Source organism: Ochlerotatus camptorhynchus, unplaced genomic scaffold (assembly GCF_037179485.1).
Source record: "Ochlerotatus camptorhynchus isolate MF236.1 unplaced genomic scaffold, CSIRO-AGI_Acam_v1.1 ptg000139l, whole genome shotgun sequence".
NCBI lineage: Eukaryota > Metazoa > Arthropoda > Insecta > Diptera > Culicidae > Ochlerotatus > Ochlerotatus camptorhynchus.
The window spans coordinates 1913223-1930060 of record NW_027040629.1 but is presented as its reverse complement, the minus strand read 5'-3'; the positions used below and the strand labels follow the sequence as shown (position 1 = coordinate 1930060).

At 38.4% G+C, this 16838-nt stretch overlaps 1 pseudogene; it reads left to right on the top strand.

Annotated features, from left to right (window-relative positions):
- The first annotated feature begins 1125 nt into the window (after positions 1–1125).
- On the top strand, positions 1126–5917 carry LOC135700587 (uncharacterized; annotated as a pseudogene).
- Positions 5918–16838: the final 10921 nt, after the last annotated feature.

The window sequence follows — 16838 nt, the reverse complement described above, 5'->3', positions numbered from 1 at the left end:
AGTTGATACAAGTATTGCACCAAGGAGAGGATGAGTTACCTATTCCTGAAGAATGGAATCCTTGATCGTACCATTTCTTTGAATAATTTAGTAATAAAATTATTAACAGAATGCCAGTTTCTTGTTTTCATTAAATCCTAGCGAATGCTTGCATATTGCAAATATTAATAACAGGAAATTTCTTATTGCAATTTATTTAATGTACAAAGTACAATGTGCAGTTGCAATAATAATATAATATTGAATATAACCTGTAACTCTGAAACTGCAACATTGCTGCATTGAATTCTATCACTGCCCCAGTAAAAATCATTGGAATATTTTGAGAACGGTGATTATTCCAGTCGAGATCCAGGCAAACCAAATGTCTTCCAGTAAATATTCATAAACGTCCAACTTATCTTTAATCTGAAAAAGGTATGAAACAATTCAACAATTAGAATCGATAGGCGATGGGCTGGATCACTAGACTATATTTCAGAGGACGAACAGTTATGTAATTTGAGGATGATGTTCCGGTATGAAACGCGGTTAGATGATATTGCTGTTTGACAACTCGGGAAAGAGAACAAAATATAAGGTTTAAAAACATGGTTACTGAGTCGGCTTGTATTGAATTTTGAGCAATTCGAGTTTCTCGGAGTAACTCAAAATTAACTCCGTCCTAGCTCATGATCAAAAGCCCCTAGTTATTAAGCTTCAAATCATTCCAGATTTGCAACATCATTGATCGTGTTCCAGAAAAGTTGAACGCCACTTTAGAACGCACAGGGTTGCCAAAATTGTTGCCGTTAGAAGTGGCGTATTTAAAAGAATATATGTGTGGGTGATGCAACCTATTGCGCACACATTAGATATTCTACAACGAGAGAAGTTTATGTATATGGGCTATTTGCTTCCAACCATCTATGGTATGTTGCGATCATTGGAAGCGAAGCGAATCAAAGATGCCTATCACTGTTGGAAGCAGCTATATCATCGATCAAATCCGATAAGCGATTCGAAACTATGATGACCGATAAAGAACTGATTGTTGCCGCTACATTGATACCGGCATTCATGTTTGAATGGGATGCATTCAAGAACATGAACAGAGATGATATTTATCGAGTACTTGTCCTAAAAATGACTGAAGCTGACGGTCGTGAAGTCGATGCTGATGAGGACGATTCAAACGTCGATGACAATTCAGAACTTGACGAGGAAGCGGCGTTTTTCGGCGTTAGTCAACCCAAACTACAAGCAACTCGCAAGGATACATGTCAAGAAGAGCTGAACCGCTACTTGGCTGGAACTTTCGATACCGTTGAAGAGTGCTACGGTTACCGTAAGCCAATGCCATTCCACAGATTGAAAGAGCTATTCATGCGGTACAATACTGCTATCCCTGCTAGTGCCAGCGTTGAGCCCCTCTTTTCGCTTGTCGGTCCGATATTAGGCCAAATGCGATCTCAGCTTTCCGATGCCAGATTGGAGCAGCAATCACTGCTAAAGGCAAATAAGGATTTGGTCAATTTGTACGCTTCTAAATATTGTGTTATTTTATTATCGATTTAATTTTTTTTCTTCTTCATGAAGGCATGGAAGCCATCGAAATCAGCTGTTTCATCGTTTCTTTGAAAATATTCACTGCTGCATTTATTCTTATCGTTTTTATGATATATTAATAAACTAGAACTAAAACAATGTGTATTATAATTGCTACTTGAAAAAAAAAAAAATATTAAGATAATTGAAAAACTTCCGATCAAGCTGTTGGCCTTGCTTTCCTGAACAACTTTCAGTCACTTTTAAAAGCTACTTTCAAGCTGGCCAATATCTCGATATATTACTTCGTGTACACTAGCGCTACGTAGTGAATACATTCTGATCTAACTGCCCAACTTTGTCGAAGAAAGTTACCTTATAGCTTGCCAAAATCTCGAGATAGGGCAACGGCTCAACTCCATTTTGTAAACAAACCTTTTAAGACCATTTTCTCACAAACCGAAACCTACAATCACAAACCTAAACCACAATCGGGTAGAGGATAAATTCCCCTACCTGTTCATTATGTTGGTTTCCTATGGCAGACTTCGGTTCGCTAGAAAATAACCTTACAAGGTTTGTTTACAAAATGGAGTTGAGGCCTTTTCAATTGTTGGTCTTGAACTGTCCCTAATTTGGGCCCATTTATAAATTCAGTAGTAGCACACATTTTCATTAACGATGCGCCCAACCTTAAATCCATATGCCAGAATTAGAGCCATTTCTCTTACCACATGTTGAAAGTTATTACAATCCTAACTTTATACCATAAGACATTATCGAGTCGATAACGTACAGTACTTAAGGGCCACCCACAATAGTCCGTCACCGTCACCGTCACCGTCAGCGTTAACGCATCTGTCATGTACTAAAAATGCTGACGGACGCATTGACGCAGCGCATGCGCACAATCATGCGTCATGCGTTGCGTTTTGACAGTAGCATAATCTCGTTGCAATCATTTGTTTTGGCAAAATATTTGATATAAAAAAAACTCCGAAAAAAATTCTATTAGAAATGGAAGAAATTCTGGAGGTGCTTCAAGTGTTGAACGAATTGGAGAAGGCGATCAATTATTCTATAAAGCATCCTCGTAGAACTCCGCGCAGGTGAGTGTTTATGATAAAAAATTCCTGAAGAGCGCTGTAATTTCTCGGCCTTCCAACCAATTGAGCAGATTTTTTTGTAGCTGATTATATGTAATTGACACTAATCGCATACAAAAAAATCAACTGAATTTACAGGAGAACTGCCGTAAAAATTCGGCGGGTGGGAACCCCCCACTACACTCTGAATATATATCTGAAAGTAAATTAAACGATTCTGTTTGTAGGTGGTGGGTTTGGCCATCAAATGAAAATCGCGATACCGAAAGATTCTTTGAAACGGAATATATGCTGATGAGGAACAGAGATCCGGAGTATTTCATTAAATCGGTCCGTATGAATCCAGATGCATTCGATTTACTGCTGAGCAAGGTTGGTGGTCGTCTTGAAAAGTTTTCTTGGCGGAAACCGATTTCACCGGAATGAAGATTGTTTATGACTCTTATGTAAGTAATTTCAAAACATAAGATGATAATTAACTCTTTGGGGACCAAACCACCGAAACCCAAACCTAAAATGAAGTTGAAATTTTTTGCAATATTTTCAGCAATTTTTAACAGGTTTCCTATTGTTTGGTCTTGTTAGAATGGATATTAGTTTACCTTTTTTATGGTCCAACTGATTAGATGGATTCGCAATCACACCTCGAAACCGAAGAATTTTGACGAATAAAATAAAACATGTAGTACACACTTAGTTTTTTCTACCGAGCTCGGCTGTGCAAATCTCGGCAAAATAAGTTTCACTGAGATCTCAGCAAAAGTGACATTTGATTGCTGAGTCTCGGATAATGCTTAGCTGAATCTCAGCAGACAAATGAAATGTTTGCCGATATCTCAGTAAAACTTTTTTTGCCGAGATTTGCACAGCCGATCTCGGTAGAAAAATCTAAGTGTGTATGATCAACTATTTCACAAAAAAGTTGAGGCAATAACCTTTTAAAGGGTGATACGGTCAAAATTTGGTCAATATCAACTTGACGTATTTCTTTCAATTTTGCATTTAAAAAACCTGAACACCCCTCATTTTGAAGGTGTGTGTGTGTAGAATGTTGCTCCTATTTTGATTTTGGAATTCACTCTTCAGTTGTCAAAATGCCGTCCAAGCAAGAAGAGCAGCGTATCAAAATTTTGCTCGCGCATCGCGAAAATCCGAGCTACTCGCACGCAAAGTTGGCAAAATCGCTAAAAGTTGCCAAATCAATCGTTACAAATGTAATTAAAGTATTTGGGGAACGTTTGTCGACAGCCAGGAAGTCTGGATCGGGGGGAAATCGAAAACCGGAAGCCGCTGAGACGACAAAGAGAGTTGCCGGTAGTTTCAAGCGAAACCCTAACCTCTCTCTCCGAGATGCCGCAAATAAGCTGGGTGTATCGTCTACAACCGTGCATCGAGCCAAAAAACGAGCCGGACTATCGACTTACAAGAAGGTAGTGACTCCAAATCGCGATGATAAACAAAATACGACGGCCAAAGCGCGATCCCGGAGGCTGTACACGACGATGCTGACGAAGTTTGACTGCGTGGTAATGGACGACGAAACCTACGTCAAAGCCGACTACAAGCAGCTTCCGGGACAGGAGTTTTATACGGCAAAAGGAAGGGGAAAGGTAGCAGATGTTTTCAAGCACATGAAACTGTCAAAGTTCGCAAAGAAATATCTGGTTTGGCAAGCCATCTGTACCTGTGGCTTAAAAAGCAGCATTTTCATAGCTTCCGGGACTGTCAACCAAGAAATTTACATGAAAGAGTGTTTGAATAAACGTCTGCTGCCTTTCCTGAAGAAACACGGTTGTTCCGTAATGTTTTGGCCGGATTTGGCATCTTGCCATTACGGTAAAAAGGCCATGGAGTAGTACGCCGCCAACAACGTGCAGGTGGTTCCCAAGGACAAGAACCCTCCCAACACGCCAGAGCTCCGCCCAATTGAGAAATACTGGGCTATTGTCAAGCGGAACCTAAAGAAGACCAAAAAAACTGCTAAGGGCGAGCAGCAGTTCAAGGCAAACTGGCTTTCTGCGGCGAAGAAGGTGGACAAGGTGGCTGTACAAAATCTGATGGCAGGGGTCAAGCGTAAGGCCCGGCAATTCGGATTTGGAAAAGCGGAAGCCTAACTGAATATTTTTCCTGAATTTTATACTAATTGAACTTGAAAAAGAAATTTAATTTGATTTTTTAAATAAACGATTTCACCGATTTACACGCGTTTTCCCTTGACCAAATTTTGACCGTATCACCCTTTAGTTCTGTGGCGCACAAACATTAGAATATGGATAAGTAGAGCCTGAGATTCATCATTTTGAGAAAAAAATCGACTTCATTTTCAGTGTGGGTCCGAAGAGTTAATAAAACTATAACAAAGTCAAAAGAAAATAAAACATTTGAATACACTAGAGAATTTGATGATAATTATTGATTATTAATCCTCTGTCTATGTGACTTCGAGGCTATTCCGAATGGGCGAATCAACGGCACGGTTGATAGTGTACGAAGTTTGCGAGGTTTTGTGGGATTCGTTGGTGGTAGACTATATGCCTGAAGTTGACAAAGACAGATGGAGCATGTACAGCCAGGAGTTCTATGATCAATGGAATTTTCCCAACTGCTGTGGAGCCATAGATGGAAAACACGTTTCAATCCAATGTCCAATGTTGTTTTTCAATTATAAACATTTCCATTATATAAATTTAATGGGCGTTTGCGATGCAAATTATAACTTCATTGCTGGATGAATATTTGCATATTCTGAATTTGGGAGGCGATTGGTGAATGGCGAGTTGGATTTGCCAGCACCAGGCAAGTTGCCTGGGTCAAATGAAGTGATGCCATATTTCATTGTTGGGGATGCAGCATTTCCTCTCAAGAATAACTTGCTCCCGCCATATCCAGGTGTTAACTTACCTCCAATTCAAGACAACTTCAATCGACGACTGTCCAGAGCCAGGAGGACCATCGAAAACAGCTTTGGAATTCTAGTGGCGAGGTGGACGATTTTGAAGAACAGATTAGTTATGCTTCCAGGCTCGGTTGACAGAATTGTGAAAGCTTGTGTCATTTTGCACAACTTTGTAAAGAGGAATTCAGCGAATGATTACTGCCCGCCATGCTTCGTAGATCAAGTTGATGGTGATGGGAACGTTAGTGAACCTGGTGAATAGCGTACATTAGTTGATCCTCTGAGAAGTATCAACTCTGCGGCCCTTCAAAGAGGCAACAATGCGACGTGATCCGCATACGCTAACCGAGATGTGTTGGCCAAACATGTATTCGAGTGCCCAATTTAGTTAAATAATTATCAATTCACACAATATTTTAAAGGAAATATAAAACATTGCATTACAAAACTCTTTCACTAGTTGTATTTTATGGGGAATATTCACTGAAATTTGTTTCGGAATCAGGGTTTAGAAATCCATATGGCCCTTCTTACAAATGCAAATTCCGACTAACAGCTTAAGGGCAAACAATTGTCTTTCTAAATACGGCTTTGGGACTACTGGGGATTGGATAAAGAGCTCAGAGATCTTCTAAAGTTCAGAGAACTACTACCAAATTAACAAACACCTCCACGAGGTTATGGAATTGTATACAAAGTTCAGAGAATTTCTTCGAAGTTCAGAAAACAATTCAATAAAAATCAGACGACTTCACATAGCACAATGACCAAAGTTTAGAGACCTTCTACAAAGTTCAGTTAAATCATAAATCATCTGGTTAATCAGGAATTTTTCTGAAGATCTCCAATTGTCCAATAATTTGAATAACGTATCTCAGATACTCTCACATGGTAGCAAAATGCTCAACAAATATTCCAAAGGCCGTAGTTGTAGTAGATAAAAGTCTCATGTTAAATAAATAAATTAACAATATCAAAACATGAGAATTATATCTACTACAAGATGATCATAGATCGTAAAGCCCTCTCCAAGATTCGAATTATGGCTCTCAGATATTCTCACAAGTTAGCAAAATGATTATAAATTAAACCAAAATCCTCTGGATATTTTTTCAACCATCAAGTTTTTTATTGCTGAAGATCTCCAACTGACAAACAATTCGAATTCCATCTCTCAGATATTCTCACAAGATAGAAAATTAAAAAAAAAATCTTAAGATCTCCAGAAGATCAATGATCTCCATAAAGTCCTCTGGATATTTTTCCATCACTTCAGGTTAATCAAGTTTTTTTAAGATCTCCAACCGTACAACAACTCAAATGACATCTCTCAAATATTCTCAAAAGGTAGCAAAATGATCAAACATTATTTAAAAGCCGTTAGACGATCAAAGATCTTCGTAGAGCCCTCTGGATATTTTTCCAAGACTTCATGTTAAAAAGATTTTCATTCTGAAGATCTCCAACAATTCAAATTAAATCGCCAGAGACTCACAAAATAGAAAGTTAATCAAAAATAATTCCAAATTTTTAGTGACTTGGTCACTTTTTTCAATCCAGTAACTAAAAAGTCTCTTTTTTTTAAAGCCAAGTAACTAAAGTCACTTTTTCTTCTGATCAGTCACTTTTTTCAACTTTTTTAGCGTGAATTTATTTCAAGATTGATCATTCTTTGCAATATGGCATTTAATCGTCTTTCTATATGTACAGGGTGTCTACTCATTTTTGTAAATAAAATAAGCTGAGTATTCAAGGTTTTTCCAATACTTTAATGGATAAATTCCTGGTTTATAATAAGAAAGCTATTTTTGAAATGCGTTAAACAGCAATTTACCCAAGCGTTTTTAAGACATGGCAATCAGTTTTAAAGAAACAGCTTTACAATTTCCAGGTTTTTGCATTTAGTAGACACCCTGACTAATACCGTGGGTTTGGCCATAAACTTTCTATTGAATCTTTCGCTTTAAAGGTTCATATCGTACATAAGTGTTTATGAGATACTTATTGAATTTGTCTAAAACATCAAACATTTATTTTCTCTCAGGTTACTTTTTAGCCACTATTTTTACAACTATAAGTCAATAATTGGTCACTTATTTCTTCAACATGGTCACTAAAATCACTAGTTTTGATAGCAGTGATCGCTGCCAGCCCTGGGAACAGCGTTCCAATTAAGGGGCTGTTCATTTACTATGTAGACAGTTTTTTTTTGTATTCGTGACCCCCTCCCCCCGCGTAGACAATTGTCCATACATTTTTTTTTAATTTGTATTGGCCGTGGATAATTGCTACCCCTCCCCCTAAACTGTCTACGTAGTTTATGAACGGCCCTTCAATGGAGGACGAATTTTCAAAAAAAAAAAACAAACAATAAGCACGATGTAATATTTTTCTAGCAAAATATTGGTTGAAAGCTATAAGATCGATGTATAAAAACGGTATGCAGATCGTATATTTATTTAATAATTAATATCTCGATTACTTTTACGAGGGGACGTATAGCGTTTGAAAACAATGTATTTGATCGTCGAAATTACAAAAACTGATACGTCCCTTCAATCATCCACCCAGTAAAAAAAACCATGATGGCTAAGTATACGTTTCATGAAAAGATGGATTTTACGTACTTTTGACCTTCGGGGAAAAATACCGTTCCGCTGGAGTCACGTGTAGTTGACAACGTGTGCTCATCATTAGCTTCTCTATGTAATATAATGCGAATTAGTTCTGGTAGCAAAAGTTCAAGTTTTTTTTAATTCGAAATCAAATGCAAATTGTGCAATAGTTTCATGAAATTTGAATTATTACGGATGTGCCGTGTCTTCCGGAATATCTGCTAGTCACCTACTAGAATCCATCCTATACTAGCACCAAAAGGTAGGCAACTATTTCCTCAACTATTGTACCCCAAAAAGTTATCTCTTCAAATAACTTACTATGATTACTTTTTTTATGAATTGAGAGTTCAAAGATTCAGTTATTATAATACGTTTATTTATTCACAAATTACATCATCATCCGTTTCTATCAGATGATTAAATTCATCGATCGATTGGTTCACTCTCAAGATGAAATCCACTTCTAGAGATCTTGCGACTTGCTCTGGAAGCATCTCCAATCTATCACCAATGTATTTGCAGAAACTCTCATGCCTTGATTTTTTGGCCGACCACCCTTCCACACGGTGTTCGACTTTTTCCAGAATACATTGGAAATGTTCATCCGTGTCCAGGGCTTGCTTCCGGCGTCGTGAAGATTTTGCCCCGACCGAGATTAAGGCTACTTTCATTGTCACTGTTTATATGTTCAGTATCCTGTTCATGACCTTCTTCGAATACACTTTTGTCCTGGTAGTTGGAGGAAGTCCTGAAATTTTGAAAAATTATTTGGGTAAATAAATACTACAGATAGAAAAAAAAAAACAATTCATCTTACGGTCGAGCTTCAGTGTGGGACTGAAGAAACTTCAGTTCCTCGAAAAATGGCCAGGAGGAAGAGGATGAGTCTTCACCAGCGCCAGATCACGACTGTTCCACCAACCTCCTTGCTTCCCTCACGAACCGATCTCTCAGACTTCTCCAGCGTTTTTTAACCGCATCCACTGAAAGGAGATGAAGTAATAAATTTTATGTTCAAGCAAGAAGCAAATATAACACTCACCGTTAGTATTCAGCTCGGCTGCAATCGAATTCCAGGCTTTTTCTTTTTTTAATTGTTTCTATAATCTTTTGAGGCCTTCGCGTACAGGGCAGGGTTCTCCTTGATTAAAATAATTAACTTTTCTTCCATGTTTTCCATGATGTATTCAAATCAACACGGCACAAAAACGCTTCTGATTACGCTGATGTCAAGAAAAAGCATCACAACGCTGCGTCAATTTTGAAAATTTTCAAAATTTAGCACAGCGTCAGCGTTTTAGTACTGTGGGTTGTTAAACTGAATAGCGTTGACTCAAACCGAGCTGTCAGTTGACGCTGACGGTGACGGTGACGGTGACGGACTATTGTGGGTGGCCCTTTATAGTCATCGCCGATTACGTTATCGTTTGAAGACGTTATCGTCATCGGCGTTAACGATACCAGACGTTATCGCCATCGACGATGACGATTATCGACGATAATTTATCACGTTAACAAAACTGTAACAAAGTACAGTTCTTTTTCTTCTTCTTCTTCTTCTTCTTCTTCTTCTTCTTCGCATTTCAAGCTTATTGCATATCGCATATAAGCTTATAGCGTGCTCTCAACTTAGTGTTCTAGATACACTTCCACAGTTATTAATTGAGAGCTTTCGATGCCTGTACCATTTTTGCATTGGTATAATTGTGTGGCAAGTTCAATCATACTTCTATGCCCAGGGAAGTCGAGAAATTTTCCAACCCGAAAAATTCCTAGAACGAACCGGGAATCGAACCCAGCCACCTCCAGCATGATCTTGCTTTGTAGCTGCGTCGTTACAGACTGCGCTAAGGGAGGTCCCACTGCAAAAAAAGTGTTGCCCACAAAACAGCTGCTTTATCATGCTGTACTATACGAGTATCAATCTCATAAACAATTAATAACTATTTAAATTGACGTTTGGCTGAAAAACGATCTTCTGCAAAGTTGTAGCTAAGAAAATTTACCCTGAGAATAGCTATAGAACTTTTTAACAGTGCACTATGGAAAAGCCCAGGGTACAATGGACAAAATTTTTGGATTTCCCATACTAATTTCTATATTAACTTCAAATGGTTGCCAAGTAAGTTTCTTACCAAATTAGTTCAAATTTTGGGAGCCTCATCAGGACCCGATTTCGAACTTTTTGAGTATTGTGGAGCAAAAATTTCAGATTTTGCATCAGTCTTATATGCATCAATGATAAATGTACGACTGCCATGTAAATTGTTGATTGAAATTAATACCTCACTTTACTAAAATTAAATAAAAAATAGACCAATGTAAAACCTTAACCTTAAAATATGTAAATGTAACGAAGCTAATAAGAGTACACTTGGTTATGATCACAATGTTCTTTGTATGTTTGCCTAAAGATCGTGTGTAACCTTCTTATATCCACATAAAAGTGTGTTCAAACTCGTGTTTGCCGGTGGACATTTTTAAAAACGTGTCTTTGCTACTGTTTAGTATACTTAACTGCACACTTTAGCTCAATTTAAATAAGACAACTGGTTAATTGTGTCTACAGGAGTTAAGGAAACATATTCTAGTCATCATTTTCTGTACATTCAAGATATTTGAATCAATAAACATGTTTAAATGTTGGCCCAATGTCACCTCGTCTGACGGTACCTCGTCTAATTTAAAATAGCATAATTGACGAAACAGTAGCTAAACTATACGATCCCGCGGATACAGCGTATGTTCGTTATAAATACACTACAGAGAATTAATTCGAAAAGCCATCCTTCCAGATGATATTTTCTCCGGTTAAACTTTTACTTCACGAGCACTGTTTGTAAATTTTCATTTACCACCGAGCGCCAACTATTTGTTTCCAACTTTGGGAATGCATACCAGTACCTACGTTCATCATTATATTAATTTTGAGACAATATTTGTACATAACTTTCCCCTGTGCACTCCGTCTGTCACCACACAGGCACTGCCGTGATACTCAGAGCAGTTGTTAAGAGTCCACGAGGTGCAGTTTTGTCCGGAAATTGCAAAAATATGCGATGAAGTAGGATCGTTGGACAGCATCATCAGAAGCTGCACTCGAACCTATTTATTTGCATGATAGAGCTGAGCTTCTAGCCAGAAAGGGAATAAATAAACCATGACATAACTCTAGCATATGGCCATGGGTGTATACTTTATACCAAGTTCCATTAGATTAGTAGGAGCTTCATGTAGGTTACGCCATGCAAATATTACTAGATGGGCAGCAGCATCACAATAGACATCCAAACTCCATGAATTTACCGTATATTTGTCGTCCACCCACGGTGATCAACTATAGCTGCATTCGAGCGTATAACACTTCATCAAATCACTCATAATTGATGTTTGTTCGAGTGTGCACATTTCCTTCCGACTGATTGACAGTTACGTCGAATCAATGGATCCTTTTCCTGAAACTTGCATCAGCCTCTCAATCTAATTCAAATGCCTTGAGCAATGCATTGAACATGAAATTCATTAACAGTCGTTCATCTTCTTCATTTTTGGCAATTACATCCCAGCTGGATCTTAACGCCTGTCCTCAAACAAAGTGTCCTTTGAGAACCCCCACAGGTGGTAATTGTGAGCTTTCTAGGCAAGCCGAGGAATGTTCATTGTTCCAATCAAAAACAAAAATCTTAGATCGGACCGGGAATAGAGCCCACTGCCAGCATACACACTACTAAAAAGTCATGTAAATTTCGGTTCCCTGAGACCGACACATGTAAGCGGGCGTTTTGACATAAGAATCAGTTGAAAGAAACGTGAAAATCAATTCAATCAAACGTTCTCTTCGTCGACTAGCTGATGTTTCGGTTAAGGAACACTTAATTTTACATGAAATGTTTGTTTACGTTCTATGATTTACGTCCAATATGGATTACGTCTCGTGTAAAAGTAGTTATTTCTAAGTGTGTAGCTTTACAACTGCACCTTTATTGACTGAGCTATGGGAGACCCGTTATATTTCTTCAACTGCATGACAACTGCATATTTACCATATGCGCAGATATGAGTTCATCTCACTTTATATGCAAAATCAAATAAAGAAATCCACACATATCCGGTGAAGCTTTCCATTTTCTTATATATACATACATAATTTGTAGGTATGCATGATTTTTATGATGCAATTTCTGCTGTAATCCGAGAAAGTGCTACACTGGTGTAAATAAATTATAAATCAATTCAGTCGAATTGAGCCAAGTTCAATAAATGCGTGCGAGAAATAAGAGCCGCAGCTACAAAGCAAGGGGGTCAGTAAAGGTACGGTATTACCAAGCCGGAGGCGGCGGGTTCGATTCCCGGTCCGGTCGAGGAAATCTTTCGGGTTGGAAATTTTCTCGGCTTCCCTGGGCATAGAGTATCATTGTGCTTGTCACACAAATATACAAATTCATGCATTGGTAGTGGCATCGAAAGCTCTCAATTAATAACTGTGGAAGTGCATTTAGAACACTAAATTGAGAGCACGCAATAAGTTAACATGCACTTAGCAATAAGCTTGAAATGCAAATAATAAGAAGAAGAACAAAGTGAGACCATGCTGGAGGCGGCTGGGTTCGATTCCCGGCCTGGCTTAGACATTTTTCGACTTCCATGGGCATTGAAAATGATTGATCTTGCTCCATAATAATACTAATACAAAAATGTTACAGGCTTAGAAAGGGCTCAATTAACAACAGTGGAAGTGCTCAAAGAACACCAAGTTTTGAGAGGCGGCGTTCAGTGGGGACGTAATACAGCCGAACAAGAAGATGCGAGAAATAAATGGAAATCTGTTTCACCCGAAGTAACACTGGCCGGGGACTTACTTTAATGACATGGAATACCACTCAGCTGGAACTGGTGGGTGCAATTCCCAAACTGAATGAGCAGTTTTTCTGGATGGAAAATTTCTCGACTTCTTGAAATCCGAGTGCTTAAAAAGTTTCGGGTGTGCATAGTAAAATCTTCCTTTTAATAGCAAGAACCACCATTCCATCGGTCTTCAGACGCCACACCAAAGAGAGTCCTTGTACTAATTAATTCAAGAACACTCACAAACATACCTAATGGCCCATGTGGATATCAATTGTCGAGAGGATAAGGTAAACAAGTTAATTAGATTTCAACCACGGAGCCACGGAAAACAAATATTTATACTCTTCGCGTAATCATCTGGCCGATCAGTGCGGTGGTGGGTGACACAAGTGTACTATTACACTCCGGATGGGCAAAGTGAAAAGCTTATTGGGATTGCAATGTTTATTGCATTAGATGCACCCCGAAAGCAGTAAACGAATATTGATGCTTGCCTAACAACTTGTTGCTCTTGTGCGCTATGGCTATACTGCCGATACTCGCATAATTGTCCCATCTTTGCTTGATTTATTATTCATATGGGACAGTTATGCTTTTATGGGCAGTATAGCTCTGTTGATATTGGGTTACATTCGGTAAGCGGAGACAATCACATTGTGATGACTTCTGAATGATAGGTATGAACGTTGTAGAATTTGTGGGCTATCTTGGATATCCGGATGCAAATTTAATCACTTGATTCTTTGCGCGAGGATCCTAGCGTGGATTACCAGAGGTTGGAGCTTATTGAAGTGTGCGGTGAGTGAAGTGAAACGACGAAAAGTCTCACGCCTCACTATTATAAGACCATTTTTTATGAAGAGTAAGGTGGGACAAATGTTTGGTATGAGGATTTTTAATGAATGTGTAATCAAAAATTAAATGTTTTAACAGTTGATTGAAAGATTTTTTAGGCACAGATTTCTTCATGAAAATGAAATAAATTAATGATGTTTTCGAAATGTTGCAGGGAAAAAATATTTTGAGGTACAAAACTATGACTTTTGTACGGACTTTGCAGGTATAGAAAGTGATACAATTTATACCTAGCTAGTGAATAGATGATTTTTTTTAAATTTTCAAAGCATGATTGTATTTCATTTTAAGATTTTTTTACACATACAACATTTGAACAAATCCACGCAAAATAGCAAAAAAACTAAACAAATTTCAAATTTTACCTCTCAGAATTACATAAACCTTCGCATAATTGTTCACTAGAGGCAATTAGCCAAGTTTGTGCTAGAATGCAGCCATTGACTTGCGAATAAACAAATTCAGGGAAATTGCGACAACTTACTAGAAGTTTCAAAAATAAAAGATAGTGCAGAGAAAATGCAGGAAGCTTAGAGACCATAAGAAACTTTACAGAAGTTGCGAGAAATTCCCAAAGTGCCCAAAAGGCCGGGAAGTTTAGAGATTTTTAGGACACATTAATTAATTTTGGGGCAAATCCAAGAACATCATCAGAAAAGTAACAATAACGTCAGAAAAGAATAGAGATTTGCAAGATTGATCGCAAAAAAATGAAAGAAGTTAAATTTCAGGCATTTTCAGTAAGCTACTAGAACTTCAAGGTGGTCCCATCAGCTTCAAAGGATCTGTAAGAAATTTTAAGAATTTATATAAACTTAAGAGATATCCAGAAAACTACTTCAAGTTCGTTGGGAAGTCACGGACGAAATGATCGAGACCGTGAGTCCTTAGATTAAGGAAAGTAAAGCTCGGACGAACTCGGAATCAGGGCAATTTGGAGGATTAATCTCTTTGGCGACGAAATTAACATTGTTTGCAGCATACCATTCTAGTACCTCCTTAGAGTAGTGGCAGCTGGCTAGATCCGGCCAAAAAAAAAACGTTGGTATTGTGTTGCCGAATGAAGGGTAAAATCCGCTTTTTCAGACACTCTTTAATGTAAACCTTTGACGTCATTGCGTGATGAAAACCTTGGTTTTAAGGCCACAACTGCAGATTCCTTGCCAAATCATTAGTTTCCGAGCAAACTTATCAGCAAAAACAAATTTATACCTGGAAGGGACATCCCCACGACCAGTTGCCAGGTAAAAATTTCGTCCGGGGATTTGTTTATAATCCATTTTGACATATGTTTCGTCATCCATTAAAATACAGCCATCAAATTACGTTCGTATAGTAATCGTGCTCGCTTTTTGGCCACTAAATTTTGTTTCAGGGAGCGATTCGGATGTTTACTGGCACAAAAAGACTTATATCCTTCTCTTGAAAGTATGTTACGCACGGTGGAAAAGTTGGAATCGAATTTTTTTTGCCAAATCACGAATGGAGACACCTGGGTTGCTTTTCACGTACCTCAACACCTTTCTCCTCAGCTCTTTGTCCCTAGTGCCACTTTTATGATAGATACGCTATGCTCTATCCACACTCTGAGTATCCTTGCAACGTTTGATTACAAGACTCACGTTGACTTTGGGAATTTTAACACTTTTGCTATTTTTGAGACAGACCACGAAGGGTTCTCTAGATGTTTGTGCACAATTAATTTTCTTTTCTCATGTTCCATGATCCGTAATTTCGGGATGCGTCGATCAATCGAGAAAAACTTTTCACCAATTTCTTCGTCAATGAAACATCAACAAATGCCCGTCAAACGTGTTTTGTTCCAACCACCAGGGGCGCGTCGGTGTATTAAACCGTGCGTCCAGATTTACTTTGAATCGGACCTTAGATAAAAGTTTCTGTTATCGATCTGTGCTGAAAATATCTGAAAATGGCTTTACATGGCCGTGGGGATACAAAGAGAAAGTCGACGAAGAGAATCTGTCAATGTTACTTAGGACCTAATGCAATGTGCAATGTTCAGCTTGATTTGACAGAGCCCCCCACCCCCTCCCCCGTCGTACAGTGGTTCAACTCACCCAACTTAACCGATTGCTTTAATCCAGCTCAATGATCCGTACCCTGGGCGCCTAATACAAAAGCAATAGAAGGAAGAAGTGTTAGTTTGCTTACTAAAATGGCAAATTTTGCTATAATAAATCGCCTCGTGTTTATTCTCGAAATTCACATCAAATATAGATTACTTACGTAGGAAATCAATTTGGCAAAGCATTTTTGACCAGCATACACCTTCCGGTCCAAATCTGTTTATGGCAAAATAGTGAACTTTTCATGAACATTAAGGGTAAATTACTCACCAACACTGGCAAACCTTGAGTTCTTGACCACATTTGCATCTATCCATCTAGATCCGCACCTACCAGTGCTCAAAATAGAAGGATGTATAGGTAGAACAGTGGTAAACGTGATTGCCTCTCACTCCAAAAGGCCTGGGTTCAATCCCACTCGGCGCCGCCGGGATTTTCACACACACACTTAAATTTTTTCGCCTAGATTCCAACAGCCGAGCAGTTCTGAAATTTATTTTACTGAGATTTAGTAAAACAATTGCTGAGACTCAGCTAACAAATAACATTTTCCTGAGATATCAGCTAACAAACAGATATTTAGCAGAGATATCAGCAAAAGTAAATGCCGAGTTAATCGGCTGTTGTAGATTTTACCGAGCTAGATTAAGTGTGTAAGGGAAGTAAAGCCGTTGGTCCCCGATTCATGAGCTGATGGGTCGATAGGTTGGGTCCAGGTGTGGGAGCTGCCTCCCTGACGTCGATAGCATTGGTACTCAGTTCGGAAAACAAGGTCGACGGAAAACAAATTAAGGAAAAAAGATATTATTATTCATTCGCATTAACTTGAGAACGACTGGACTTAGGAAAAAAATATGGTTTGCAAATTTATTGAAAATTAGGTGCAAAACTCAAACAAATT